At 48.5% G+C, this 27,218-nt stretch overlaps 1 long non-coding RNA gene across 2 annotated transcripts; it reads left to right on the forward strand.

The window, feature by feature from the left end:
• The first annotated feature begins 15,445 nt into the window (after nucleotides 1-15,445).
• Nucleotides 15,446-23,170, forward strand: LOC135233435 (uncharacterized). Of its 2 annotated transcripts, XR_010323830.1 has the most exons (3): nucleotides 15,529-16,182; nucleotides 20,476-21,000; nucleotides 22,910-23,170. It is a non-coding gene; the product is annotated as an uncharacterized LOC135233435 (long non-coding RNA). The 2 variants fall into 2 exon arrangements; XR_010323829.1 differs by lacking the exon at nucleotides 22,910-23,170 and having other exon boundaries at nucleotides 15,446-16,182; nucleotides 20,476-21,107.
• The last annotated feature ends 4,048 nt before the right edge of the window (nucleotides 23,171-27,218 follow it).

The following is a 27,218-nucleotide window of genomic DNA, read 5'->3' on the forward strand; positions in this document are numbered from 1 at the left end:
TGGCGCGGTGATGTTGCCGTGGCGATGTTGCCGCGGCAGCGTTGGCCGTCCGTCCACAGGGGGAGCACCAAACGCTGACACCTGCTCCTGCAAGCGGTGGTGTTTTCCCCCCGTCACCAGACCTGACCACAAGCGCACCACCACACACCCACCAGGTGGGGAGGGGGGGGAGGCATGGGGGCTGATCCAGATCACTCTGACTCACATTAACCCTTTGCGGTGACTTCAAAAATCGAAAAGATGTGCTGTAGGTTTGGACCTTTTCGGCTGTGAGGAAAATAAGTAACCCTGCCAAAAGTGAGAGTGACTGATCGACGAGCATCAGTAACTCACTCACTCACTCACTCGCCTATGCACTCACTCCCTCACTCACTCACTCACTCACTCACTCACTCACTCCCTCACTCACGCACTCACTCACCCACTCCAGGACCAGGGCTGAGGCCTGCAGACACTGTGGAGCTGCTGCACTCACCCATTCACTCATTCACTGACTCTACAATGACTTTGCGGTGTGGGCGTGTCCCACCTCCTCCTCCTCTCTGACATTTCGGGTGACCAGACCGCAAAGGGTTAACATGAGTCAGTGAGACAGTGAGTCAGCCACCTGCCCCCCCCCTCCCCCCCCCCACACACAGCCTCCCTGGGCCCGTGTGTTAACCCTTCGGTGGGGGAGATGGTGCGCAGCTTGTGGTCAGGTTTGGTGGTGAGGGGAAAGACCATCAGGTGCAGGAGCAGATGTCAGTGCTTTAACTCGACAGACATACAAACACCTACACACACACACACACACACACGCACACAGACACACGCACACAGACATCCACACACCGCCCCCACACCGTCTATGGAAATAAGCACAGACAGACAAACAGGCGGACTGACAGACGAACATGGTGAACACAAACACACACACACACGCACAACAAAGAACACCAACATACACACACACACACACACACAACAAAGAACACAAACATACACACACACACACACACACAGACATACACAGCATACACGTGGCTAAGTGGAGCCCCTCTACAATGCACCCCCCTTCCTCCAATGTCCTTCTCCCCTCTACTCCAATGAAAACGCAGCTCAGGCGCCCCCCCCCCCGACCCCCCCGACCCTGCTGCTGCTCTGGGGGCAGGTGACAGCACCGCTGATGATCTGACTGCTAATCGGGGGAGAGCGCCGCTAAGCCGACTGATAGCATTTGTTTTCCAGGTTGACTGGGCCACCTGTCGGAAATCTCTCTCTCTCTCTCTCTCTCTCTCACTCTCTCTCTATCTCTCTCTCCCTCTCTCTCTCTATCTCTTCCACCATCATCAGGCTCAGTGTTATTAAGGCCAGCTGAAATTCTGTTGAGGTCGTGTCATGTGTTTACAAAGGCATGATCAACACAACCACCCCCCACCCCCCCCTCACCCAATGCACCCTGCTCTTTAATCCACAGATGTTTTTGACTGGGGTGTGTGTGTGTGGAGGAGTGGGGGGGGGGGGGAGTTTGGCAGGGGTACAGGGCTGAGTCACAGAGGAAAGCGGAGGGGGTGAGAACACAGCGTTACGGCAGCAGTACAGCAAACAGCCGAGAGCAAATGCAGAAGGAACAGCTCAACTCAGTCTTATCTGTCTGCTTCTGATTAATGATGAGAAAAAACGCTGTTGGGATGGCCCATTTCACTTCTTTCTTTATTATCAGCAAGTTTCACAACAATTTATTATGTGCATGTGTGTTTGTGTGTATATGTAAGAGTTTCTGTGTGCATGTGTGTGTGTGTATGTGTGTGTAAGAGTTTCTGTGTGCATGCATGTGTGTGCGTGTGTGTGTGTGTCTGTATGTGTAAGAGTTTCTGTGTGCATGCATGTGTGTGCGTGTGTGTGTGTGTATGTGTGTGTAAGAGTTTCTGTGTGGCCTCCCCCCCCCAGAAGAAATCCTGGAAGTGAGTCCACTTTTGTAGAGGGAGTGTTACTTTATGAGCCGAGTGGAATATACTCTCTCAGCTGCGTGTGAGTGTGTGTGTGTGTGTGTGTGTGTGTGTGTGAGTGTGTGTGTGTGTGTGTGTGTGGTGTGTGTGTGTGTGTGTGTGAGTGTGTGTGTGTGTGTGTGTGTGTGTGTGAGTGTGTGTGTGTGTGTGTGTGTGTGTGCATGTGTGTGTGTGTGTCTGTTCAAGCATATATACAGCAAGTGTGGGAATATGCACGTGCATGCATTTGTACTTACGTGTATGTGTGTGCGCGCACATGCATGTGTGTATGTTATTGTCTTTGCATGCTCTGGTGTGCATATATGTGCGTGCACGCGTGTGTGTTTTTCTGCGCGGGGCGGTGGTTTCTCTGAGGTTACTGCTTAACTGCAGGTGCAATATGAGGACATTAGCACAGGTGCAATATGAGGACATTAGTACAGGTGCAATATGAGGACATTAGTACAGGTGCAATATGAGGACATTAGTACAGGTGCAATATGAGGACATTAGTACAGGTGCAATATGAGGACATTAGTACAGGTGCAATATGAGGACATTAGTACAGGTGCAATATGAGGACATTAGTACAGGTGCAATATGAGGACATTAGTACAGGTGCAATATGAGGACATTAGTACAGGTGCAATATGAGGACATTAGTACAGGTGCAATATGAGGACAAATAACATGGTTACCCCGGAGAGGAACACCCCTCGCTCGCCCCAGGTTGGCTCTCTCTCTGGGGATCGAGAGTGACAGCTGAGAGGAGAAAAAATAAACAAGAACAGGCCTAAAAACCAGGGTGTTCACGCAGAGACGCGCTCAACACCTTACGCAAACACGAGGCTAATGTGTGTTTGTCACCGTGAGCAACCGCTAAACACAACGCCGTGTCCTCGCTGGGATGGGTTTACACGCGGACAAGACGACCGCGAGCCCTCTACGCGTCTATCTGTCAATGACAGAATTCAAGTATTTTCTGCCGAATTTTGCTTGCCACTTCAATTGGAATTTGCTTCTTTGTGGCTACTGTATACACATTTCTCTCTTTCTCTCTCTCTCTCTCTCTCTCTCTCTCTCTCTCTCTCATACATGCGCTTTGCTACTTTGTTTTAGACACTTTTTAGATGGTCTATCATTTCTTAAAAAAAAAAATAAAGTAAAATTAAATTAAATTAAGTAAACTGAAAGTTATGCATTATGAGTGAACTAATTAAAGTTGTCAGCCTGATTCACAGAGCCCAGCTGTTCTCCTCTCGCGCAGACGCCCGGGCTCTGCTGCGTCTCTGTCTGCTGGCTGCTGGTGGGGCCGAGGGTCGCCGCGGCGATGGAGACGCTAGGCTAATTAGCGCGGCTGGCGGCGGCCCGTTAGCACGGAGGCGACAGCGGCCGCCTCGGGACCGTCTCACATTTCGCACCTGCCCGGCAACCCCCCGGCCCCTGTAACCGCCCCCACCACGAATCTGTGAACCCGGGGGGGGGGGGGATTACCCTGCTCTGAGCTGTCCCCGCCCCCCTGCCCCAGGAGCCAGGAGAGCTGCTCACTGCTCACCGCTGTGTCACTGCACGACTCCAAAGCTTCTTCGCTCGATGCTTCTGCTCCACACACAGGGGAGCAGCCGGGAATTCTGGGCCCCCTGAAAGAGCAACGCATTCTACCCCTTAGTGGCTGTGAAGCATGTTGCAAGTAATTTGTGGCTCAACCCCCCATCCCCCCATCCCCTCACAGCTTTGGGCCCCTGGAATTATTACCACCTTTCTCCCCACTTATGATGGCACCACACACACACCACACACACACACACACACACACACATGCGCACGCATACACACTCACACACACATTCACACAGGGCAGCAGGACAGATGCAGGAGAGTTTCCTATCACAAAAATAATCAGAAGTGGCCTCTTCCACCATCCATACTCATGCATTATGTGTAAGATCATATTCACACATATACATATACACATGCATATACACTCATGTGTATGTATGCATGCATGCACACTCGCACACATACTTGTACATGTACACACCACACATATTCGTGCACAAACACGCAGAAATGTACACACAAACACACACACACACACACACAGACACACGCACACCACACACACACACACACACACCCACCTGGGAGCACCGTTTTCACACCTGCGACCAAGCCAACGTCCCCTCTCCTCGTCGTTCCGTCCCCAGACCACACCCGCGTGGGGAGATGGCGGCCGGCGCCTGGCGAAGTGTGACCCACAACTTCAGACGGCCGCTTTGTGGCGGAATCCCCCGTAACCACGACGATTTCACCCGCCCTCTCTGGCCTCGAAGCAGAAGATCGATTGCTGTCACGGAGCGGAGTGGGTGAGACAGGGGAGGCGGTTGATGTCACAGAGGAAGGGAGTGGGGGAGGGCGAGGGGGGGGGGGGGGGTGTTGTGGCTGGAGGTTTTTGCAGGCGTGCCATGCGACTATGTGCTTTTTCTTCAACCTGACGAAACTACCTCTCTGCATGTGAAATGGTGCAAAGACTCAAAGATACAACAGCAAGTGGTAGAATGTGCAGCACGTGGCGCTCATGGGAAATTTCTCACACAGGAAGAGGTTACAGACCGTCAATCACTGATGGATGACTGGCAACACAAAAAAAACATTTATACCGCAATGCATTGGATTAGTGCTCTCGCCCAGGGTCTCAACAGCACAAATGCATTCAAATGAGGTTCATAACAGCAGGAAACCCTGCTCAAGATCCTTTCCACACCGGCTCACACAGCTGCAGAGGGAGGCAAGAAGGGAGAGAGCGAGAGAGAGAGAGAGAAAGACAGAAAGACAGAAAGAGAGAGAGACTCATTTTACTTCCTAATGGTTTTTCCATCATCCACTGCAGAAAGACAGTGATAGAGAGAGATAGAGAGAGAGAGAGGGAGGACAGAGATTACCTTGTTTCTGATACAAATGAAGCTGAGACCTTCAGCTGGGCTGGTGGGATGGGCGGGGGCGGGGGGGTTTGGGGAAACGGGACACCCCACAGCGTGATTCACCCCCCCTGTGTGTTTGGGGCAGGGCCCCCGGTGCGTCAGCGAAGCCCTTTCCGAGAGATGACATTCAGCGCGGTCAGGAGGACAGATGGCAAACACGAGCTCTGCAGCGGTCCCCCCCCTGCGTGAGTCACCTGGGGGGGGGGGGGCGGGGGCGTGTGTGTGTGTATGTGTGTGTGTATTAGTGTGTGCATGCTATGTGTGTTTGAGAGGGATATATAAATGCGCAGCACATTCTGTATTTCTGTTTGCGTGTGTGTGTGTGAGAAAGAGTATGTATGTATGTATGTATGTGTGTGTGTATGTATGTATGTATGTATGTGTGTGTGTGTGTGTGTGTCTGTGTGTGTGTACGTGTGTGTGTGCGTCTGTCTCCAGGGAAGGAAGGCTTCTGCAGCTACCCTGTACCCCGCAGTATCCCATAGAGGCCGTTAGCCCTACCCTGACCCCGCCCCCCCCTCAGGGGTCATAGGGGTCACCACAGACCCATACTGTAATGGGAGTGCTGGGGATGAGTCATATTTGTCACTGGTTGCCAATGGCAACATCAGTACAGGCCTCAGGGCCATTAAGGTTCACAGTTTGTCTTTGTTTACTTTTTTTCTAGTTGTGTTTTTCCAACTTTCGCTCTTGCTTTCAAAAAAAAATGCATTTATGAAATATATAAAATCAAAAAACAACAACAAAAATTCTAAGTGAGTCCTGTAAGACTTATCTTTTATTATTATTATTTTTTCGACCCTCTCACTCTCTGTTTGCCCCCCACCCCCCGCCCCACCACAAAATAAATCCTGGAAGTGAGTCCACTTTTGTAGAGGGAGTGTTACTTTATGAGCCGAGTGGCATATACTCACTCAGCTGCTTGTGAGTGTGTGTGTGTGTGTGTGTGTGTGTGTGTGTGTGCATGTGTGCATGTGTGTGTGTGTGTGTGTGTATGTGTGTGTGTGCGTGTGTGCGTGTGTGTGTGTTTGCATATGTGTGTGTGCATGTGTGCGTGAGTGTGTGTGTGTGTGCATATGTGTGTGTGCATGTGTGCGTGAGTGTGTGTGTGTGTGTGTGAACTTTCACCCGCCTCATGATTTATGCTGAAGGTGAGAAATGTCTGAACGTGTCTGTGATGTTTACTCACGATCCCTTGCAGGCAAGACACACATTTTCGCCTCTGCAGGAGAACACCAAACAACTCGTTTTTTTGGAGGGGGAATGACTAATTTCAAACATATTGCTCAATTATCGCACTCTCCTCACTGTTAGCGATGGGGTGGACTTCTGACAGTAAATAAGCCTGTTTGTTTGAGCGGAGAACTCTCTTATCTGCCGGGCTTTTCAGAAACACCTACTCGTCACGCTCTGTTCTCCCCATGACAAACCAGAGACCCCCCGAGTTCTGTTCTCACTACCGGTTACCCTCTTATTCCTGAGAGAAAAGAAGAGAGAAAAAACACGAAAAAGCAAAAAAAAAAAAAAAAAAAAAAAAACAACATATTTTCACCAGATTTTAAACGATTGAATGATAAAATCAAGATTAAAGATTAAAGATGAAAATTCAAACACTAACTGCCAACCGCCCACCCGGCCAAAGGTGACCTTTAAGCTCTCCTGCTTGCCTTCCAGGACGCAGCCTGTTTTTCAAAAAGTTTTTTGTTGGTAGAGGTGGAAGGGGGGGGGGGGGGTTGGGGTTTGGGGTGTTCAGAGACAGAATTATGCCAAGGGTCTGAGAGGATGGAGAAAAAGGGGGGGGGGGTGGATTGATGAGAAATGTGATCTCACTGATGCGCCAACACTGGCAGAAGCACCGTTGGCCAAAGGCTTCCTGAGCAGAGTAACCAGCCTCGATAAACAACAGCCCCCTGCCCCCCCCCCAACCACCCCACCCACTCACTTTCCTATACAACAACAGCCAAATAAACCCTCTGTCTCTCGTGGACTTTGGTTTGGAGGGCCACAGCTTATGTTTCTTTCTTTCCATGGTGGGAGGGGGAGAGAGAGAGAGAGAGAGAGAGGGAGGGACAAGATGTGGGGGGCTATATGTTTTGCAGTGCAGACAGCATCTTTAGATTTCTTTTATTTCATACTGTATATGCTCTACGTGCGCTTTTGCAGTAATGTTTTGATTGTCTGGCTAAAGTGAACAAAGTTGAACTGAGAGAAAACTAATTTTTGTTTTTGATTTCCCTGCTTCCCATGAACAGATGACCCCATATTTTCCCACAATGTTAACAGCCTGTTGTGAATCCCACTTTAAAACAGTGTGATTTACAGGAAAAATTTTAATCACTGCAACAGGATGCAACTGAACTCACTGATGCAACCCGAGAGCAAAATGGCTCTTTGGAGATGAACACGCTTCGCAGCAATGCTTCGCTGAGCAGAAACGAACCCAGCAGCATATTCGCTGGAGGAGACGGGTACAGAGACACTGCAGCGTTGTAGTCATTCAGTGCCATAGTCATACAGTGAGACTGTACAGTCATACAGCGATACAGTTAAACTGCCATGCACTGATATGAAGCATGAATCATTAACAAAGTGATGAAATGAGGTGCATGTAAGCGTAGCAGTGATGAAATACCGTGAAGGGTTGCAGTGATACAGAGAGGCATTTACACAGTGATATGTTAACAGAGTGAGGAATTAATTATGCTGTGATACCATGGCAACATGGTGCAGCTGGAGGGTGAAATCAGCGACGCAGTGATATTGAAGGATGAACTTGCAGTCCGTGAAGCTCAGCTCAAAAATCAGGTGGAGCTGGTCGCCGTATTTTCCCGCTTGCAGTGAAAGGACCTATGAACAGCCAGAAAGGGGAGCGTTTTGGGTCGTTTGAGCCAGGTCCTGGACAGGGGGACTGCGACGAACCTCAGGCTATGGGCTGCAGCGAACCGGGAGGGAAGGGGAGGGGAGGGGTGGGGAGAGGGGGGAGGGGGAGGGGGTAGAATTCCCCAGAATGTGTGAAACACGCGACATCTCCGACCGGCGGCATGATGTCATCCTCCGGCACGCTGTCGAAGGTCAGCGTTAAAAGCGTGACGGACCACTGCCTGCCCCCTCCCCCCCGCCCCCCCCAGCAGCTGTCAGTCACACATCACTCCCGTGCGACGCTGACAGCCCGCACACGCTCACTGTGCGCCACGTCGGGTTCTCTTCGCCGTTTCTCTGACCCGCAGGACCCTCGTTACTTCCTTTATTACCCCCCCCCCCCCCGAACTGGGCGCAGGTGGCAGGAATGGCCGCATTCCTCTCCCGATTTCACACCAACATTCCGCCCCTCCATTATTTACTCAACCCGGGGGGCTGCTCAACACCCAGTGCTCCTGGAGATGTACCGTCCTGTAGGGTTCCCCCTCCGAACCTAACAAAGCGCTCCACATTCGACATGCAACAGCAGAGATCTCGTTTGAGCTGCTGATTAGCATAACCAGGTGTGCCAAAATATGGTTGAAATAAAAACCTACACAGGATGGTAGATCTGCAGGAACAGGGTTGGGCAGCCCTGATTTTACCCAGTCATTCACATAGGCTGACATGTATAGAATTACACTTGATGAGAAGACATCATCTTCCCCGGTGCTCCTAGAACCATAACCAAATCGTTTGTTGTGATCTCTAACTCTTCCAGTGAAACGGCATTCGGTGTATGGAACTAATTAACTAATTGAGCTGCGGGTGTGTGGGGGGGGAGGAGGCAACGGCCCCCCCAGGAATGGAACCCGCCCCCCACCCCTCGCCCCCCCCCCCCCCATCATCGCTCTCACATGTGAGTCTGAGCCATTTAGGACCTGAACAACAATGGTTTTAATGGGATTTGAACTCATGACCATCTGGTTCAGTGTCCAACGGACCATTCTCCATTGCTTGCTGCTGGATAGTTACGCCAGTACATTATGGAACCCTGCCAGTATAAATGTTTTTGTATTGAGCCCACTCTCAGCCGGTTGACTTTTAATTCTTTGCTTGAGTTCCTGTGGTGGGTGCACTGTGATCACGACCCACTGTGCGTAAACTGAGTTCTTCTAAGGAAAACAGGGAAAAAGCTGATAAAAATATACTCAGATTGAAATAAAAAAAAAAATATTCATAGATTTCTAAAAAGTAAAAGACTGTAATATGTGAATGAAATAAAAAGTTTCTAAAAATGAAATGTATGCAAGGACACATCGGCGCTTCTGAATCGCCAGATTGAAAAAAAAGACATTTTTAAAAAAGGCCGCATTCATCATTTCCACGAACAGTGATTCAGTGCACTGTGGAAATGGCTGTTTGGAGAAAAACTTTGGACCAAACTTTGTGAAGTGAAAAGGACAACAAGGTGCAGAGCAGCAGAGAAGCTGGGGACCGGGGGGGGGGGGTGAGGGAGGTGAGGGGGGTGATGTGGGATGGGGGGTAATGGTACCTGAAACGGGGCCCTTCATCTGGGACCCCCCCATGGTAGTTATTTTAACAGCACTCCAGAACGGACTCCCTGCCCTCTTCACTCTTTACTCCAGAAGTGGACTCACCCTTCAGAGGAATAACTGACTGAGGGGTCCTGTGGAGAACAGTGACGTGTCTTATGATTGGATATGAGCCGTCCTCCAGCCAGCGGTCATGGCCAACGAATAAATGCCCCCCCCAAAATCCCCCTGACCCCCCCGCTCGTGTAACAGGAACATACACGGCTGTGTTTGACTGGGGGAAGGTCATGATATTTATTATTACTTATCTGCTGCAGATGCTGTGCTGTGATTGGTCCGAGGGTGTCTTGGCTCTCCCCCGCCCCCCCCGGTCATCCCGTGACCAGCCCCTCCCGCCCGGCTGGATGGGTCCAGGTGACCGCGTGCCCCCGGCAGCGCTGGGACGTTCCTGGTTTGCAGCGGGCGGGACAGGCCCCCGAGCAGGAGGAGAGGGGTAAAGTCACTGGGGTTACCGTGGGAACAGCTGCAGCGTTCCAGGCTGTGCGGTAAAGCGGGCTGTGCAGTAAAGCGGGTTGTGCAGCTGTACGGACTGAATGATTCACTTCAGTGATGCAGCTCACAGCTGCTGCACGATGGTCCATGATACCAACACACAGGAGAGCTGTGAGATATGACCTGGGGCAGCTGTTAGAGGCCACACACACACACACGCACGCACGCACACACACACACACACACACAAACACGCACACACGCACACACACACACACACACACACACACACACAAACACGCACACACGCACACACACACACACACACACACAAACACGCACACACGCACGCACACACACACACACATATACGCACACACGCACACACACACACATATACGCACACACATGTATACACATACATGCACACACGCATACACGCACACACACACACACATGTGTACATGCACGAACATTTGTACATGTAAACACATGCATGCACTCACACACACAAAATCACATACATATGCACAAAGAGACACACACACACACACAGACAGGTACATGTACAAACTTGTACATGTAAACACACACATAGATGCACACAAAAAAAATCACACGCACGCACGCACGCACACACACACACACACGCGCACACACACATGCACAAACATTTGTACATGTAAACACACATATACAGAGATGCACTCAGACATACACACAAAATCACATACATACAAACAAAGGCACACGTGCAATCCCACACACACAGAGGCGTGACTCAAGGTCACAGTGATCTCTGAAGGTCGAGGCTGCGGTCATGGGGACCGTGGTGACCGGTCTGGAAAACACACGCGGAAGTCTGCCGCGCTGAACATCCGTATGTAACGACTGAGTGTATCTCACACTCCCTGCACCACCACATCCCGACCCTGCGGAGCCCAGACCCTGAGGGGAATGTTGTGAGGACCGGTCATGTGACTGAGGGCTTGGGTGAGGAGAAAACATTCCGCCGCAAGGTCTCAGCTGAGCCTGTCAATCAGCAGGGCGACGGAGGGTCCGCTTTCCTGGAAGGAGCTCTAAGAACAGGAACACTATGAAGTCACTCACTCACTCACTCACTCACTTTTTCACACTCACCTGACCCAATGACGGGTCAAGCCGCTCCTGCAGTGATAGCACATGACCACTGGGGGGAAGGTGTGAGGGAGAGCTGTTATGGCTGTAAAACAGTACCCTCTCATTTCCAGCTCCCCTACAGTATATTACTGTAATGCGTTGAAGATTTTAAAAGAGTCTGTCAGCTCTTAATCCAGATGTGCTGCAATGACAGGTCTGAAACTACATGTCTGTCTCATTTGCCCTCTCTCACTGCACAAGGCCCATAAAGAAGCCCTTCCAGATACTGGACCCAGGCTGGCTCACACATGGCTCGGAAAACAGCCCAGAGGATCAGGTGCAACACAAGCACGCTGTACTGTAAACACTTTATGTAACTCAGATGTCCCAGGACACTGGGGAGGCCAGGGGTGCAGGGGGCAGGGGGCTGAATATCTGGGACATGCTTGCCAAGCTGTGAGAGAGGAGGGTGACCCAGGATTAGCAAGCACAGCTCCAAGCATTGATCTGACTGTCCGGTGGAAGAGGAGGGTCAGCTGGTCTGTGATGTCATAATGACTTCATGGTGTTGCAACAATGTTTCCTAAGTAACATTTTCTTAATTGGGCATTACATAGCATAGCCCACGGCTGTCTATGTTAGAATAGGAGTTTATGAGTGTTCTGTACCAACCTTTTGGTATTTTTACCAGATTATGGTTATTGAAAAGTTGTGAGTGTAAAATGAAGCCGTCAGCAGAATGAGGCTGCTCCCCACTTCCTCTGAAGACTATTGCTTCCTGATGCAAGCTATAGTAGTTCCCCTGCTGTGAATGCAGTCACTTCCTGATGCAAGCTACTGTAGTTCTCCTGCTGTGAATGCAGTCCCTTCCTGATGTAAGATACTGCAGTTATCTTGTTGTGTAGGATGTCATTTCCTGGTGTAAGCTACTGTAGCTCTCCTGAACAGTCACATTTATTAGCATTTAAAAAAAAGTTCCCTCAATACTGAGACGCTATCCTTCTGTAAGTGCACATGGGTAGTGTGCACATGTGTATTTTACACACACATGTCTGTGTGGGGGGGGGGGGGGGCTTAACTTTATCAACATACATGTGTGTGTGTTTCTGTGTACTGTATGTGTGGAGTAAACATTGTCAGGCACCCACAGGTCATAACCAAGACAGTCGCACCATTCCTATGGCAACGCTCTGTCGTGACAACAGGATAACAGGCTCCGGAGATATGAAATTGCCCTTCTAAAGTAATCCAGTAAAATAAGCCATAAAGCTGCCGGACGCTGGTGACAGCGGCCATCTTTCAGCCCCCGACGAGAGCTGGCCGCGGCGATGTTCTCACCGTGCCGCTATAGAGAGGTTTTTCTCCAGAGATGATTGAAAAAAAGCCCTTCGCGAGACTACGAGCCTATCCTGACTGATTTAAAGCAGCGGTTAAGATCTGTGACTCCACTCCCAGGCTATTGATCCCCACACAGCTACACAAACGCGTGGTCCTGCTTACCGTCAGCTCCATAATGTTTTGGGACAAAGACATATATGTATATAAAAAGTGCTGCAATTTCTTCATGGTGAAACTAAAGTGCATTAAAAAAAACCTTCAATAAATTAGATAAAAGCAAAAATAGCTTGATGGCAAATCTAAAATTGTGGAGTGGAGAGCAGAAGTTTTTTCATCAAAGTTCTGATCAGTTCCTTTCAGCATCAGAAAAAGGTGAATTATGGCTAACCTGCTGATTTTCACAAGATTTATATATGATTTACACACGATTTACACAGATACCACAGAGATCACACACAGCCTTGCCCGACAGCCTGTTCCATACCAGAAAAGAACAGGACCACTTCCATAGAACACCAAATGGCCACCACTGATCAAGATGTTGCTTGCTTGCAGTTTTGGATCTCTAATGGCCTTACGGTCACTGCTCATAAGACCTTTACATGCATTATTAATATACTTATTATTAATTTAGCCAACACACCAATTGCAAGTGACTTACAGGGCATCAAGGAATACTATTACAACTACTACTACTACTACTAATAATAATCATCATCATCATCAGTAGTACCTTTCTATCCTACACTCTAATAAAGAAATAAACAATATCACGACAACCACATGGAAGTGGGGGGAACGTCATGGTGTGAAACTGCGTGTAGGTGCTTCCCCCTGGTGGCCGGTGTGAAGAGTGCACATGGCCATTGAGGACTGAGCCGCGGTGACTTCAGGGCTCGGTCTTAATGCCGCGCAGATGCCGCGCAGCTGCTGCACGGGGGCTGAGCACATGCTCAGGTCATCATAATGTGTGGATCAGCTGACATCATTCGCTTTATGAGCCATCCAGATGAGCTAAGGTCAGAGAGATCGCCTCTCTCAACATCGATTTAAAAAAGCACATCAAAAGCAACCAGTCAGAAAAACACATCTTCATCAGTAAGAGCATTTGTTACCATTTTAGATTCTTTGCTTTTTTATTTATATAAAAATATCTCAGTGGGTGAGAACCACACATAAGCCATAAAAATCCTTAGCGGCTGAATACATTTTGCCTACATTATTCTTTTGTTCAAGTGTTGGAACAATTTCTTGGCATTTTCTGGCAGTAATTATGTGAATACTGGGAAATGCAGGGACAGAGGATGGTAACAGTCATTATCACTAAAATATGGTGTGAAAAAAACGAGGCCAGCAATGGCCACGAAAACCGATATGGGATTTATGGGAAGAAAGAAATAGTTTAAAAGCTGAATTTTTTAAAAGGCATTCTCGAGCACGTTATTTCAGAGCGACACTTTTTACGGTAATTGTTTTATCTTTACGGTATTAAATTTGCCCTGCAGGATTTCCCGGAAATGTCCGGGACAGAGTCAAAGATGGGCGTATGTCACCACCTAGTGGCCAGTATCTGAATGCACGGGTTGGTGGGTGGAAAAATGCATTCAATGAACCTTTCTTTTCTCCTCATTGCTTCACATGCGTTTGACCACGCCCTTCCCGGCATGGCCCGTTAGGCTCTGATTGGAGGAAGTTCGCTCGGGGAGATTGATGGTCGCGTCCTGGAACAAGCACGCTCTTCTTCCTGTCCTCCGATGCTACCGGCACTGACAAGCTTTCCCGGAACACTGGGGGCTGCCAGCTCTCGGCTGATTGGTCGGAATGGAGGCAGGGCCTTTGAGTACCAGTCAGCATCCCGTTTCCCGGCAACAAGCATCCTGACACAGAACACTGTTAGCTTACGGTCGGTTCCCTGCCTCGCTCTCTCTCTCTCTCTCTCTCTTCCTCTATCTCCCTCAGAGAAATCCGGGAAGAGCCTTGCTTCTAAGAGCAGTGCCTCTCTATCAGAGAGGTATAGGACGGATGGACAGATGGAAGTGTTTGTAAAGGAGGAAAGCACACATACTTGATCGGGAAGAGGATGCATCACATGCTTATTAGGCAAGACCGCAGCAGCGACACAATAACAAGGGTTAATGATCATGTGTAAAACCTCTAAGTGCAGCTATACCAGATTTTTATTTAAATCTGTTTTTGTCAGGAGTCATATGTACGCACAATCATTTGTGAGAGAATGGTGCATGTGTTGCCAAACCAGTTGTACCGTATTGTTAACAGCAGGACAGCATGTAGCACAGTACGCTGTTTACTTCCTTCCAGTACTACTGCTCATACTTCACATTTTAAGTACTGTGGCTGCTGTCGTGCAGAGTAACCAATGGCATAAATGCTGCTGTTTCCAGATAACCAATCACATTTAACAGTCAAGTTCAAACTTGTCCACGTTTAACCAATGAGGTTCATCCTCCTGAGACCTGGCATTAAAAAAAGAATGTTTCAATTTTTAATATAGAGTCTTGGATGACAAAAAACATGTTGCAGTGGAAATATATTCAAAAATATTCCTTTATTTTTATTGAATGTCCCTTGTAGTGTAGGTTCCAAATATATGGTTCTTGACTCGTGTCCTCTACAGTAGACAAAAATAAATTTTTGGGTCTTAGGAATTTTACAAAAGAATGAGGTTTAAGATTAAGATGCAGTAATCCCATATTTGTGATGTGTAGAGCAGCAGAATAGAGCCAGAGTTTGGAAGAGGAACAATTCTATTCTCACAGTGCTGTCAACAGTTTGCTAAGTTAATATGATTAATAACTGTGTGTCTTTTGAGTGCATTGTCAGTGTGACTTTTAAACAGATAATACTAATAATTATCAAAATGATCATGCTATCACTGCCATAAACGCCTGTTTGGTGTCGAAAACCCTTAGTGGTATATATTTTTAAAAAACAGAATCTGTTTAAATCAGGGGTCCTCAATCTTATCCAGGAAGGGGGCGGTGTGGGTGCAGGCTTTCATTCCAACCAAGCAGTTACACACCTAATTCTACTAATCAAGGTCCTTAGCAAAGACTCTAGTGGTTGATTAGTAGAATCAGGTGTGTAACAGCTTGGTTGGATTGAAAGCCTGCACCCACACCAGCCCTTTCTGGATATGACTGAGGACCCCTGGTTTAAATATTAAAATTAAAAACCCCTCAATTCAAATTCTTAATCTTCTCTTTTCTCAATGGAGAACAGTTGCACCCGGCAGCGGGGGGGTAAACGCAATGACAAGTGGGCACTGCCCGCCAATAGACCTCAGCACTCCAACCCACTTCGCTGGTATGATACGACAAGTCCCCTCCAGTCCTCTAGGGGGCGATACCGGGGGGGAAAAAAACAACATTAAAGAAGCATGCAATCACTCACCTGTTGCTGCTTTGGCTTTGGCAGCCAGGTTGGCTCAGGTGCCACTGATTTTAACCCGACTTGCAGGAATGAAAACTGACATTTTGGCTCCCTTCCCCGAAACCATGTAAATCTAACAGAGACATGGTTTGAGATGTAATCGGAAAAAACTGACTAATTCCTGGACTGAAGTGGCCATATTTGTGGTCCCAAAGTGATTAGCTTGTTGTCGGAAGCCAGTTGGCAGCTTGGTCATTTTTTCTTTTGGGCCTCTTCCAGAACAAACGGTGTTGCAGGAAATGGATTTTATCTTGGCGGTGCAAACAGCACGGCTTTTTCTGGCTTCTGCAGCAGACGGAATACAGTGGCTTTGGTTTGGGATTTTGAAATTGGGCCTGCTTGTATAAACTGTGAGCAGTGGAAATGACACCATGGGAATAGGTAAGAGTATCTCTGTTCATAACGCGTGTGTGTGTGTGTGTGTGTGTATGTGAGAGATTGTGTGTGCTTATTGCAGTGGGTTGAGGTGTGGTGGGGATAGGGCACACACTGACATCACAATAATTATCAAATGCAATGACAGACTTTGCCACCAAATGGTGTATTACCTTCATTTTCTGTCTTTTTCTTTTCAATTATATCTGAACTGGTAGTGAACAACCAAGCTAAAAAATGAAATGCTAAAATGTGAAATGCTTCTGGATAAAAAAAAAAAGTAACCTCGGTTATCTATTTTGTGTTGATAAGACAGCCAATCAACAGCAAGGTCATACGGCTTCCATGTGATCATGTGATGTGTTTCTGTCAATCACATGGAAGCTGCCAGGCCTTCATTTGCAGCTGGTTCACTTTAAAAGAACTGAGTCTGGATCATGTGAAAACATCCTAAATTATTTTACAATGCTTTCCACTCTCTGGATTTGAGTAAACAGGCCAAAAGATTATTTCGGTCCTGAAATGAATCAAGTTTGAAATCTCACCGACAAAAAACATTGAGCTAAGTATGTATGTATATTAATTATTGATTAGCATGAATTAATGCTGCTTTAGAGTTGATTGGCAATCTGCTGTTTTAAGTTGGTGCAATTCCTCTCAGCTGCCTTCGACACCGTTGACCATCCTACACTTCTGTCTTCCCTGACAGAATTGGGAATTTGCGGACCAGCCCTCAACTGGATTGCGTCCTATCTCTCCGGCCGCTCCTTCCAGGTTGCCTGGGCCGGTGCAGTGTCAGCTCCTCGTCCCCTCACAACTGGGGTCCCTCAGGGCTCTGTCCTTGGTCCCCTCCTCTTTTCTCTGTATACTAGGTCCCTTGGCCCTGTTATTGCCGCCCATGGCATGTCATATCATCTCTATGCAGATGATATTCAACTTTTCTACTCTTTCTCTCCCACAGACACTCAGGTCTCCGATCGCATATCCGCCTGCCTGAGTGACATCCAGAGCTGGATGACCAAACACCAGCTCAAGCTCAACACAAGCAAAACGGAACTTCTCCATATTCCTTCTCTTACCTCTCCCACTTCTCATCTGCCCATTTCTTTAGGAGACACTCCCCTACACCCTTCGCAGAGTGCCCGAAATCTTGGAGTTGTGCTGGACAACAGGCTGGCACTCTCTGAGAATATCGCGGCAACCACCCGGTCGTGCAGGTTCATCCTGTACAATATCCGCAGAATAAGACCACTCCTCACCACTTATTCCACACAGCTCCTGGTCCAGGCCATGATACTGTCACGTCTGGACTACTGCAACTCCCTCCTGGCTGGCCTCCCAGCATCAGCCACCAGACCCCTTCAGCTCATCCAGAATGCAGCAGCACGTCTGGTTTACAACCTCCCTCGTGACTCCCACGTCACTCCCCTCCTCATCTCCCTCCACTGGCTACCAGTGCAAGCTCGCATCCGGTTTAAGACACTGGTGCTTGCTTTCCAAGCAGTCAAGGGTCAGCTCCTGGTTATCTGCAGAAGATGATCAGACCCTACAAGCCGGCCAGATCGCTCCGATCGGCTACTACAGGGCGGCTGATTCCTCCCCCTACACGAGCAGCAACAAGGTCTCGACTCTTTGCAGTTCTGGCCCCACGATGGTGGAACGATCTTCCAGTGGAGGTCAGAACAGCAGAGTGTCTGAGCACCTTCAAACGGAAACTCAAGACGCACCTCTTCTCTGTATACCTCTCTCCTCTTCCCTAAACCCTCTCCCATAACTACCAAAAAAAAAAAAAAAAAAAAAAAAAAAATTTTTTGGTTCAGACTATCTTGTTTCTCCTTACTGTATGCTACTATAGTAAAGGCTTTTTATCTACATTTTATTCAATGGACTTAAGTGGACTTGATCCTGAGTTTGGTTACACTGTTGTAAGTCGCTCTGGATAAGAGCGTCAGCTAAATGCCTATAATGTAATGTAATGTAATGTAATGTAATTCCATTTGACTGTCTTTCACCCCCAGAATCTTTTTCTCTTAACCCTCTTTCGCCATCTAGTGGCCTTTGGTGGCATAGCTCCAACATTCTGGCTCCAGGGTAGATTGGGTTGAGAATTCTATCGTTCTTGTGAAATTGCTATAATGCACTGGCCCGCAATGAATCACTCCAGACAAACATAAGCGAGAAAGCCCCAGGGCATGCATGGTGCTGGTATATCTTGCATATACTCGGACCCGGAGAAACTATTGTTGTGCTGGGCAACGCCCCCTCAGTCGAACCTCATATTCATGATATTCTTTTGCCTCAGGTGTGTGTGTGTCGCTTTTATAAAATAATCCATGTGAGAGTAGTGCTGTTTGTTTCCTCTTTGCGAAGCACCCTGTTCATCACACAGAACAGCTTATTGGCTTTTGTTTGTTTAGTTATATTTCATGTCTGACTGCTCCCCCCACACAAACAGGTTAAGAACAGCAGCTTCACGGGTGGGAGCTGAACCTGAGAGCTATGTGTTAGAAAAACTCCAGGTCTTGCACATAACTACAGCAGTATGCATTCCTTAATGTGCAGATTGCAAATGCGCTACTAACAAACAGGCACACACACACAGACAAACGCACGCACGCACACACACACACACACACACAGACGCACGCACACACACACGCACACACAGACACACACACACGCATGCACACACACACACACACACACGCACGCACACACACACATGCGTAACACAATAGCTTCTTTCTTGGTGCTATTGACAGTACCCCCCCAACCAGTCTGCACTGGCATAGTCAAATTGTCATTGCAATAAGCTGTTGGCTAAAACCCTGAGGCAGTTCCTGTCTAGCAGATTGGCCTTTCTTGCCAGAAACGAGATTCTAGCATTAACTTTTTTTTCTCAGTACTTGCATACTTGCAAGGCCATTCCCTGCCCCCTCAAACTTCCATTCAGTGTACAGTCCAGGTCTTTTATTGTTGTTTTTTGCTGTGATGATTTTTGGTCCTAGCTTTACCTTGAGCCCAGTGACCTTCTTCAACCTGGGCCTAGATCCAAATAAAATTGATACTGACCAGATACTGACCTTTGAAAACACCTCTCCCAGCATCCCTTGGAGTGTACTCCAGTCCTTATGAGAGATGAGCAAGACTGAATCCTCGGCATACAAATACAAACTGCGAGAACATGCTTCTCCCATATCATTTATGTACAATAAAAACAGACTCTGCCCTAACACACTTCCTTGCGAGACTCCACAGCTTAATGCGCCTATACAGGTTTTTTTCCTACATAGGGAATTCTGAGGTGGTCATCTGAATTGAGTTTTGTGCCACCTCAACAAAATTCTGATTGGTGTTGGGATGAAAAAACATTGTATGAGTATAACATTATAACATCTGACCATTACTGGCAGTTAAAAAAAATATAATTTACATTACTGACAAGATTTGGTACATTTTTATCACAATTTGAGTAGGACCTATGCCTCCTTTTGAGAGAGGAAAACCCTTTTAACATGGTTTGGCACCCGACACCGAGCTGTTGACCCCTCTGGTCCCTATTGGCCAAATATAAGGCTATCTACTTGACTGCCAGGATCAGTTCTAATCCCCCTTTTGTACAAGCGGATGACTATCGCACATTTAGAGTCACATGGTAAAACGCTTTGCTCCAGAGGGAGGTGAATAAGATATGTAACGCAAAGCGCAGTTTCCTGGTAGAAATATTGTCCAGGCCAGTGGCTTTTGCTGCACCGAGCTAGTTCAACAATTCATCTATTTTCCTCAACTGACACATTGGTAAATGCAAATGAGTTGGCCAGAACCCTTTCGGTTAGCATAAAGCCCCTGAATAAACTCCATCCCCATTGGAGGTTCCGTGCTGTAGCTTTTGAAACCGGATCGGAGGTTCTGAACCGGTGGTTTGGAACCTAGATTAGAGGTTCTGGGTTGTGATTTTTGAAACCAGATCGGAGGTTCTGGATTCCCCGTGGGCTAGAGGTTCTGCTTTGTAAGGTGACCTCAGCTAAGTCTGCAACTCCATATATACCATTGAGTCACACATACCATCTCAGCCATGTGGAAAGAGAATTTTTCCCACCGCTAAATAATGTTGGGCCACATTAATCCAAACATACTGTGGCCAAGTTTTTTCTTCTTCTTCTTTTTGTGATTTACTTGAAAATGTCAAGTTTTTGACAAGAAACACCAATAAAAAGATCATTTTAAATTACTCTCAGCATATGATTGGGGGTTGGGGTGGGGTGGATTTTAAGCATTTTAACCGACCGTTCTTTTCAGCACGAGGCCGCCTGAACCGAAGGAACAAACGACGGTGAGCTTCTGGGCCACCTGAAGCGCAACCGCATTTCAGTCCCGACAGAATATACGCTTCCTGCGCGGACGAAAGGAACGCTGGGAGGGGAATGTTACTATAGGACGGCTGAGCGGCAGAAACAGGTGCCTGGTGGACGAGCAGCCTCACCCTGGGCATGACGACCTTCACGGAAACATGTCAACAGCGCATCAATAACAGAGAACAGCTTGCTGGACCCGCGACGGGAAATCGCCAAACCACAAGGTCTCTGCCACGTCCAACTGCGACCACCCACTGCGAGAAAACTCAACAAATGGATGCACGGATATTAGTCGCCGACTTAGACGTTTTCATAGAGATAACGACGGGGCTATAATAACTCACAGCAACTGTGAAAATAAACCGAGCCTCCAGTGGGACGCGACGCATTACCGGTGTCCACCACAGGAGGGCAGACCGGTTCTACCTGACGCAAAAAAAAGAGAACACACAGAAGAAGAAATGTCATGGTAATTATACAGTATCCCTGTGCGTTTAGCCTTTAAAGTTTTATCAATATTCAGCTGAGCCCTTCAGCATTGGTTATATGAATAAAATAACAGTTATAGGTGATGCTGATTTGTGTTTGTGTCATGGAAAATGTGTGTGTGTGTGTGTGTGTGAGAGAGAGAGAGAGAGAGAGAGCAATAAAGCATTTTGAATTTGAATTTGAATTTGAGAGAGAGAGATTCTGTTCATTTGAGAAAGCAGAGTGTGACCAAAGTGGTACAATTATTGTTCCTCAGAAATTATTTCATGAATGTAATAACAATGTATAGTTTTTTTAATATTCATCACGGCAACATCTATGACATAGGTGACATTTCATTGTGGTATCGTCTGGAGAACTTTTACTATTTTACTATCTTACAGTAGCGAGTAACCATGATCTCAGAAGAATCGTTTCGGGATATTACAGAACATTGTTTCTGAGCATTGTTGTTCTTAAGCATTATCCTGCCCTCTACTGTTAGTCTGTGTGTATGCACTGTTAGTCTGTGTGACCACTGTTTTATAAAATACAGACCAGAGTGAAGTATGACTGCACAGTCCATGTGCAGAATCTGCATATTGTGAAACATCCCGTAAGCATTATGCCGTTTTTTTTTTTGGAAACGCTGCGTTAGATTAAAACCAGCGGCGAATTCCGCATTAGAACAGAACACAAAAGACAGCGTAACTGAAGTCATGTGTTATCTAACATGATGTCTGCTCCGAAGGGGGGGGAAAAAAGGATTTTTTAAGAGAGGGTTATCTCCCTGGAATTTCTGCTGATCTCCCGCGAACAACAGGAAACAGGAAATGAGGGGAGACTCGTCTTTGAGGGAGTCTTGGACTGTTTTACTGTCTTTGTTTTGTGAGACATGAAGGTGAGGGGTGGGAAAGTAAGGTCTGCAGATACAGTCGTGTGTGTGTGCGTTCGTGTGTGCGTGTGTGCACACGTGTGTGTGTGCGTGTGTGCATATATCACACATACATGAGTATAACTGAGTGAGTGCTCACAAATACATGAAAGAGAGAGAGTGAGAGTGTGTGTGTGTGAGAAAGAGAGAGTGAGAGTGTGTGGGAGAGAGCGAAAGAGAGTGGGAGAGAGTGAGACTGTGAGAGAGAGAAAGAGAGAGTGGTAGAGAGTGAGTGTGTGTGTGAGAGAGAGTGAAAGTGTGTGTGATAAAGTGAGGGTGTGAGAGAGAGAAAAGAGAGAGAGAGAGAGAGAGAGAGAGGGCAAAAGAGACTGCATGCCTAGCGGAAAGATCCCGCTGGACACAGAGCTCTGGACCCAGATGTTTCCCTTCCTCACCTTCTCTCTGAGTTCCTGTGTGCTCTGAGCCGCACCTGATTCCTGTGCACGAGAGCCTCAGACCACGTGCACGCGAACACACACCCCTCTGGAGGAGCAGCCGTGTTTGTGTTCAGACCCAAAACACGCGGCCCTTTCTCACACACCGCTTTTCCTTCAGTGTTAGTGCCAAGTTAGTGCCGAAATGAAAACCTACTGGATTGGATGGTGGGTCAGCAGGAGCTGGGTTTCAGAAACGCTTCTGTGTGGCACATGAACATAAGCACTGACGCGGTGGTGCGGTGGGCCTTGTGTCAATACCGGGCAATGTTGCGCAGCTTGTTTGGGTAAATATCAGAGGGTCAGGTGTGGCAGGGTAAACAGAACACCCACTGGGCTCCTGTTGGCTGACACAATGGGAGATTAATGGTCAAAATAAGGCGGTAAACTAACCATGCCCCCCCCCCCAACCGCCCCCCCCCCCTCCACTAAAAATTTAAATGACATTACATTAACCACAAACAAGTCATACCAAGGACAAAGATAAGTGAGAGAGTACTTAAGAAAAAAAAAAAAAAAGTAATTTCTTTTGTGTGTTCCAGACTGACGGATTAATGGAAGTATCGGAGAGGAACTCAGACAGACCGGAGGGGGGAAACATCTGCTTGCGCCCCCCCCCCCCCCCCCCCCCTCGCCCCCTCCCCATACGCTGCCGACGGAACGGAGAACGCCGTATGGTTAACAGGCCCCCAGAGCGGCCGGGCGGTTCTGTTCACCACGGGGCGCAGTGCTGGACCAATGGGTGCTGCGATTGGGTACAGACTCCGCCCCCTCGCCGCCCCACCTCCCCTCCCGAAGCAAGCGTTCAGGTCAGTCTCTTTCATCTTTCATCTATTAGTCAAGCTGTGTGACATGGGGGGGGGGGGTGGGTAGGGGGGGTATGAGGATGATGATGTGATGATGACGATGATGGTTGTTGTTGTTTGCGCTCTGATATTGTCTGTTTGGGGGGGGTGTGGTAATGAGGATGATGATGTGATGATGACGATGATGGTTGTTGTTGTTTGCGCTCTGATATTGTCTCAGTGGGGGGGGGGTGTGTGGTAATGAGGATGCTGATGGATGATGATGATGGTTGTTGTTGTTGTTGCTTGCACTCTGATATTGTCTCAGTGTGGGGGGTGGGGGGGTGGTTATGAGGATGATGATGATGATGATGGTTGTTGTTGTTTGCGCTCTGATACTGTCTCAGTGAATGCGCACTAAGTTGCGTTTACTCTCCGATCTTTCACTTGAACGCTCGACTGAACAATCGTCTGCTCTCAGCTGCCATCTCTGCACGCGTGGCGGCTGTGGAGTCTGCTGATAAACCTTATCAGCGTTTACGCTGAGTTGTGATGCTGTAGCTGAACAAGCAGGAAAATGGTGGAGAGGAATAAAACTCCTCAATGGTGCTGGGAAGTCTCCATCCTCCACACGCATAAAGGTTCATTTAGCATGGATCTCGATATCACTGCTGCAGGTCACATGATCATTGCGGGGGTGGGGGCGGGGGGGGGCTGTCTGTCACACAGTGAAGAGGCTGCCGACCTGTCGTCGGCTGGTACCGTCTTCCTCCTGATGGTCTTCCGGAAGTTTCGGTAGGGTTTCCCTTGGTTTTAATGGGACAGCTGCAGAGAGAGGGAGCTACCACTTTTACATTGGGGGGGGGGTGGTGGAAAATTCCATTCTAGGAAAAGACGTTGATAATGGCGAACCTAAAGGACCTCCTGAACAGACAGGGAGTGGGTTTTAGGGCGATTTCGTGTTCCGCTCGGTCGCCATGACGCCCGCTCTCTAGCGAGGAGGGGTGTAGACGCCGCGGTTGTCCTCCCCCCTGGTTCACCTGCGTATGAGGCGGACGAACACAGGCGGCCATCGTGTCTGACGGAGTGACAGGGGTTCATCCCTCTGCCCTGACACCCCCTCCCTCCCTCCCTCCCTCCCTCCATCCCGAGCGAGCGAGAGAGAGAGAGAGAGAGAGTGAGGGAGAGCGAGCGAGCGAGAGAGAGAGAGAGACGGACTGAATCGACAGGCTGTCTGTAGGATGGAGCGGTGCACGCTGGCGTCCCAGCTGCGTTTTGGGGGGGGGGGGGGTTGGTAGGTTGGCTGGGGGGGTGTAGGGGGGGGGTGCGTAGGTCTCCCATTACACGTCTGTACGGCATGTGACAGCCAGAGAATCGCCCTGTCGGCTCTGTCCAGCCCGACATGCCTGCCAGAGAGAGAGAGAGTGCTGGATTATACCGCTTCTCTGGTCAGGGATGGGCCACACACACACACACTCACACACACACACACACACATTCATGGACCACACTTTATGCACACACTCGGGCGGGCGGCGAAGTCGTGCCGCAACCTTGGACGGCCCGCTCTGATCAAAAGGCCTCGCAGCTGCCAGTTAGAGGAGCGAGGCTGTAGTCACCGCGGCTCAGGACTACATCATTAACGCCTGCCGCTGTCTGCGACCTTTGACCCTTACTAAGATATTCTGCTACTCTGCCCGGGGGCGGTTTGCTGTTGACGCTGTAGTGCGATTTAGGTTTAATTTAGTTCTGTAGAACATTGATCTGTTTGTACGGTTTTGTTGTTCAGGTCAATTTACTTAAATATTTGAGGAGTGTATGTTTATTTTTTTTTTCTTCCCTTCGCTCTGTGCAAACATTGGTTTTCCATGACCAGTTGAGTTCAGGGTGTTTTCAGGGTAGACCTTGTTGGTCCTCAGTACCATAATAATAATAATAATAATAATAATAATATATTTTTTAAAATACAGAGTGGTATGGCTGCTGTTTCTCATTTTATTGCTCTTTTTTTACACATTATGCCCTTGCAGTTCTCTCCATTGGTGCAGTCAATCAGCAGTGATTGTGACATCAGCATTAGAATGTTCAGTTAAGAACATTCTAATCAAGTGTTTGTGACCTCACACCTCAAAGGGTCTAAGCTTCGTGAGGAAAACCAGTCGCCCCAGTGAGGGTAGATGGTGATGTGCTCTGACTGGCTGATGGCTCCATAACTGAAGCGGATTCCGTTTCCCTGAAAACTCGGCCTCCCCGCTCCGTCCGTTAGCCTCTGTGCTCTTATCCAGATTTCCCGCCACTGCTCAGACGGGACTGTTCCGCCGCCGCGGATCTGACGGCTCCTGCTCTGCTCCCTCTTCGGTTTCCCCGCACAGCTGTGCAGCTGTAATTTAAATGTCTTTGTCGTTTCGCAGGGGCCCCGGGGGGGGGGGGGCGGCGGACGGAATTCCGCCGAGACGCCAGTCATTCGCCGGGCTTCTAAAACCCTCCCGCCAAATTAGTTGTCACCGCGGCTCCCCGCTGCCGTTCCCCACCAGGAACACTTGATATGGGGCGCTCTGGGTGACGTTCTGGGAGGGGTGGTTTGGGGGGGGTGGCCCGATGTCTAAGGTAAGGCGGGACACCACCAGGCAGGACTGAAACGGGGGCGTCGCTCTCTCCACCCAGCTGCACGAGCTCAGCGCTAACAAAGCCGCGGCGCGCTAATGCCACGCTAACGTTGTGCTAACGCCGTGCTAACGTTGCGCTAACACCGCGCTAGCGCCGCGCTCACCCCCGCCGGTGGGATTCCGTCCGCTCGCGCGCAATCTGTCCACCCCTGCCGTTGCTGTGGAAACGGTGCATTGTTACCGGGGGGTTGGGATCTGTGCGCCTCAGATGAGGGTTAATTTATTTATCCGTTTATTTAGATGCAAATATTAATAAAATGATCGTATATAAATATGAAATAAGTGTGAAATGAAATGGTAGTAAAAAAAAAACAAGTGGTGTGTTTTGGTTGGTGCTTTACCTTGGGGATGCTGATGTTTTGGGAACGCCAGAAAAATTTTCTTTAGTATTTTTTTTCCACATGGCCTTGTGCCCCCCCCCCCCCGCCGCTACTCCCCGATTGAAAACATTTTGTTATTATCCCCAATAAGCGTCAACAAAGCTGAACGGAGCACAGAGGAAAAACAGACAGGAGGCTCTCTCTCAGCGAGAGGTAATTTGACATTCGTTCATGCAAATTCACCGCCCTGACGAAATTAATCAGGAGAGAGGGCAGAAAGGGAGAGAGTTCGGGGGGGGGGTGTGGGGGGCAGGTGGGGGGGGGGGCAAGTTCCGTGTTACCACCGCCTCGGGTGATGCAGATTTCTGACACTCTGATTCCACACTGAAGATTATAACATCAATCAGGGGTGAAATCCGCTGCTGCTGGAGAGCTATCGTGACGTTAATAAACTATTATACAGGCGTTGAGTGCGTACGGACGTACATGCCAGTGTCTGCTTTAGGGGGTGGTGCCGTAGGTTAAGGCTTTTTCAAGCCAGACATGTATTAATTTACATCTCTCAGCCCGGCTAATATGTTTTCCAGAACAGGAGCTCTCATTGACGGTGGGGAAGCACAAAGGCTGTTCTGCGTATAATATAATTGTGAATAATTTAAGCGGGCGAGCGTGAATCCATCCAGGTGTGCAACGGAAAAAGCACCGCTGTGCCCGCCGACAGGTGATTTGTTTGTATCTTTTTAATGCATCAATTAAACCGGTAATTAAGTACATCAGCTAATTAGCATATCTGCTTCTACCTGTCTAGGAGTAGAGTTTTGGGGGTGGGAGGGGGCGGGTACGGATTGGGGAGAAAGTGAGAGAGAGAGTGTCATTGAGAAACAAGGAAGGGAAGCTGGCGTGGCCTTGCGTATTAAATATGACATATCCCAGAATGCTCGGGCGATGTGGAAGGGCTCCAGCCGTGCTCATAATGGAAAGGTGTTTTTGGCCAACTTTGGCGCCGTTTCTCATGTAAATCAGGTGAACTCCCTTACGTTCCTCCCACAGTGTGAGCGGCTCAGGTGCATTACAGCAAAT

The sequence above is a fragment of the Anguilla rostrata genome, chromosome 10, assembly GCF_018555375.3.
Source record: "Anguilla rostrata isolate EN2019 chromosome 10, ASM1855537v3, whole genome shotgun sequence".
NCBI classification, from domain to species: Eukaryota; Metazoa; Chordata; class Actinopteri; order Anguilliformes; family Anguillidae; genus Anguilla; species Anguilla rostrata.